Source organism: Carlito syrichta, unplaced genomic scaffold, assembly GCF_000164805.1.
Source record: "Carlito syrichta isolate Samal-C Ts95f unplaced genomic scaffold, Tarsius_syrichta-2.0.1 Scaffold306594, whole genome shotgun sequence".
Classification (NCBI taxonomy): Eukaryota; Metazoa; Chordata; class Mammalia; order Primates; family Tarsiidae; genus Carlito; species Carlito syrichta.
The window spans coordinates 48,819-53,256 of NW_007250690.1; positions in this window are offsets into that span (position 1 = coordinate 48,819).

Genomic DNA, 4,438 nt, shown 5'->3' on the forward strand with positions numbered 1-4,438 from the left:
GTAAAACAGAAAATGGCAGCAGCACTAAAAGGCATCAAAACTGACAAGTTCAAAAACGGTTTTGAGTAGTGGAAAAAGCATCTTGATAGGTGTATTGCTTCAAATGAAGAGTACTTTGAAGGTGACTGAACTCTAAATATGTAGGAATTAATACACAATTTTTATAAATAAATTCTGGGGGTTTTATGCTGTCTCCCTTTGTATTTTTGTAAATTTGAACTTCATATATTATCAATGAATAATCCTCAGATTATAACACCAAACCACTTAATACTTTGAATTTAGTGTTAGATACCACTAAATCTGTGTAAGACTATTCATTGTCATGCAAATATTATTATTAGTAGTACCATTAACTAGAAATAATTATTAGAAAATTACTCCTAGAAAATTTTTGTTTGCAGTTTTATTACAGTTATGATTTTATGGTATATATGGTGTACAAGTCTATTTTGTTATATTTTCCTATATGAGCCCTCTGAAGTGTGTAGCCCCGTACAATTCTAGGGCTAAGTTCTAAGGAAGCTATACAGTTTCTAAGCCAACTTGGGTCTCCAAATTCAGTTAGAACTGGGAACCTGGGTCGATATTCCATTTCTAGGGCTGATTGGGCTTATCAACCAGTAAGCAGACTTCTGGATATCTCAAAACATTATATCTCAGTTTCCTAAAAAATCACTTAAAATTTTTCAGATCCACCAAGATGGTATCCAATGGTAATGAATTTTAGGGTAAGATGACCCCTACTGATTTATTTCACAGGATTCTGGTGGAAATGAATGGCCTACATTTCAAAAACAACAAAAACTCTGCTTTTGATATTCCATGATGAAATAGGATGTTTTTAGTTGGAAGGAAACCTCAAGATGATAAAGTGTATTAATGTGCATTCCAGAATCCACAAATCAGATTGGGTCCTTCTGTTTCTTTGGGTGTGGCTTACCATCTTATAGCAGGAATGATGTCTGAGAGGGCCAAACTCTACTGACTGTTGTCCAGCCCTTAGATATCACTTGTTGATCAGTGTTTTGCCGCTATACTCATTGGATTTGACTATTAGAAAAGAACCAATTGATTGAAACTGCTGAGCAATGAGTATGAAAAATGATTTGCTCAGTGTGGGATGCAGGAGGAAAAGACCAGCAGGTGGAAGTGTGTGTGAGACAGGCTGTTTTCTAAACAAAATGCAAAATGTATCCATGGTCACTTCCTAGAGGAGAAAAGTAGCTGAAGAAAATCATACATTCCAACATAAAGCACCTAGGAAACAACATTTGTTGTATTAAAAACATTGTAGTTGTTTTTCCAATTGCAGTGAAAAAAATATTGTTTTAAAGAATATAATATTAAGAGACCATGCGTGACAAACCATATTTTCAATTAAGTGATTTACAAGGCTAGTAGGGAGGCAAAATACAGCAACTTCAAAAACAAACAAATTTTATTCAGTCTTCCCATCCCATCATGATAGCACCTCATTGTGTAGTCTGAAATTCAATTCAAAAAGGAAATTCACAGAGGAATAATAAAAGAATCTTACTTGCATACACTTACAAATATTGCATTTCCTGATAAAATACACAATTACTAAAAAAGTGGGAGTTTTTTTGTCTTGAAAGAAAATTTTTCTTGAAGTGATATTTATGCAAAGTAGCAAGTACACTACGGATCCAATCCATTCCCCGCAGCATAAAGACAAGAAACAAATGTCTAGTGGAGTTGAATGTTTTCCCAAAACCACAAAATGAAGTAGCACATCTGAAACTCCAGAATGTGAATTCATAGTTCTTACTTCTGAAAATAAGTTCAGATGAGATTTAAAAATGTTGGTTTGTGTCTGTAGATAGCAGGTGGTGGCTACTAAGCATAATTTACATATTTTAATTGGCATAGTATTTACCCTAAATTATATTTTAGATATGAACTATGACTCCAAGCATACATTATAAAATGAATAGATTCATTAAATTTTTCTCCACTAGAGTTTTGAATATAATTGTCTAGACACTTCCTGAAAATATGGAATAGATAATTTTAACAATAGAAAAATGTGGCAAATTAATAGTAACGAACAGGGTTCTTTTACCCAATTCTCAGAATTCAAAGATATGACTCTAAGAGGCTCGAATGATGGGCCTCTGTATAGCTATAAGTTATAATCAGAGTTAAAGGTGAAAATCAATATAACCATTCCTAAAATCAGGGTTATTTACAACATACATCACCTCTGGACAACCAAAGTGAATCATCAGTGAAGTACACCATATATTCTCAGAAATAAAAGTGTGCAGAATACAATACTAGAACAGAATTTCTTCTGGAGTAGTACCACTAATGAGAAATACAAAGACTCGACAATTGAGCTAGAGCAAACCTGAATGTTATTCAAATTCATTTTTTTGTTTGTTTATAAAAACATGTTCCTTACCCTTAAAGGGTTTATATTCTAGTTGGGAGATAAATATATTTGAAATAGAAACAAATATTTTCTTTCTTTTCTAGTATTTCTGATTCTCCCTTCCATTTTTGCAATAATCTGATCTTATAAGAGAAATGCTTCAAAGAAGGTTTATTATTGCAGAAAATATAAATGTTTTCAAGTTTCAAAAGCCTAGCAGCTAAAGGAACTCAAGACAAAGAAACTCAATGAGTTTTCTCAATGAAAAACCAAAATCCTGCACCCTCAAGATAGAATAAAAATTCCCCAGGGTTAAAGGAGGAGAATTTGAGTCAACAACAAGAAAGGAAGCAGTTGGGGTTGGCAGAGATAAGAGATTTACAGAGCCTAACATGGGGTGACCAGATTTCCAGCGATTCTGCTGGGAAAAGAAGAATTATTAGCCACCTTGCCTCCAGTTGGGCTTCCTAACTTATTGGGTAGCCTCATGGGACAGCTGTATGCCATTGGGAGGGTTGTGGTCTCCACAATTCTAGGGGGCTATTATTTGCATAAATTACAATATGAATGGTACCCCCTAGGGTTGTGCCACCAAATACACCAACCCTTGAAGTCTCATGGGAGCCAACATAACCCTTGAAGATTGCCCAGTGCTTATCCATGATACACTATCTGGTCTTTAGAGTCATGTTATCTGTGCTTCCTAGTAGCTTTTTCTTTGGCAACACTCAGCAACACCTCATCCATTGACTAAGCAGTGGGCTCTCTGTGCCTTAAAACTTTACTTAACACATCAACCACTGCATTCCATTCAACATTCAAAAACACATAAAGCCACAACATTTTGTAATATTGTTATAGAAGTAAAAACAAGATGAATTCAAAGTCACAGGAGGAAACTTTATCTTTTATTAGAGGTTACAGAATTTCTTAAGAAAAATTGTACAAGGATCAGATAAATTTTTAAGAAAAACTGTCACCTGAATTGTTTTCTCAACCTTGAGGAAGTTTTGAGACTTGCTAACATTTTATACAATTAACAATTGTTACATCCTTTTTATGTGCCAAGCATTGTTCTAGATGCTTTGGGAAAAAAATATTTGGAAAAGAATAATATGGGATAGTAATACTTTAAAGAGCTGAGTACAGGTAGGGATTCAAAGTGAAGTCTCTGAGATCAGGTTACCTGAATTTGTAATTTGCATTCAATTCTTAATCATTCTGAAATTTTAGGCAAGTTTTGTATCCTCTGTGTGCCTTGGCTTTTTTCATCAGTGAAATGTACTGACATAAATATTAAAGACACAAATCTAACTTCTAATGAGGAAAATTATTATATGAGATAATAAATACATTCAATGAAGTAAGCAATAAATTATACATTGCAGAAGAAAAGATTCATGAACACAAAGACATAGTGATAGAAACTATAAAAATACATCAGAATCAGAGAGAAAAAAAGACTGAGAAAAAATTGAATAGTGCATCAGTGAGGTATGAGAAAACTTCAGACTAATATATATGTAACTGGAGTTCTTGAAGGAAAAGGAAAGAAACAAAGAAAAAATAGTTGAAAAAATAATGACTGAAAAACTTTTGCATTTTATGAAATTATAAGTCCATAGATTCAAGGAGTTCTACTAATCTCTAGCATAAGCATACACACACATACACAGATAAACATATACACACACAAAAACCATGAAGAAACTACAGTGAGGCCCATCAGCTCAAATTGCTTAAAACTGATAAATATTACAAGTAGTGAGATAAAAACAGGATATGTACAGAAGAAAAAACTTGAAATGGCTGTAGGTTTTTCATCAAAAACAATGTAAGCAAGAACAGTGAAATGACATCTTTAAAGTACTATCAAACTAGAATAATAATGCTTGAAAAAACAGAGGTGAAATAAAAAGAATACTTTTAGAGAATAAAGAGATCAGAAATAAACCTTCGCATGTGTGGTCAAGTCATTTTCATAAGAGTGCCAGGACGTTTCAATGAAGAAGGGACACTCTTCAACACAAGGTGCTAGGA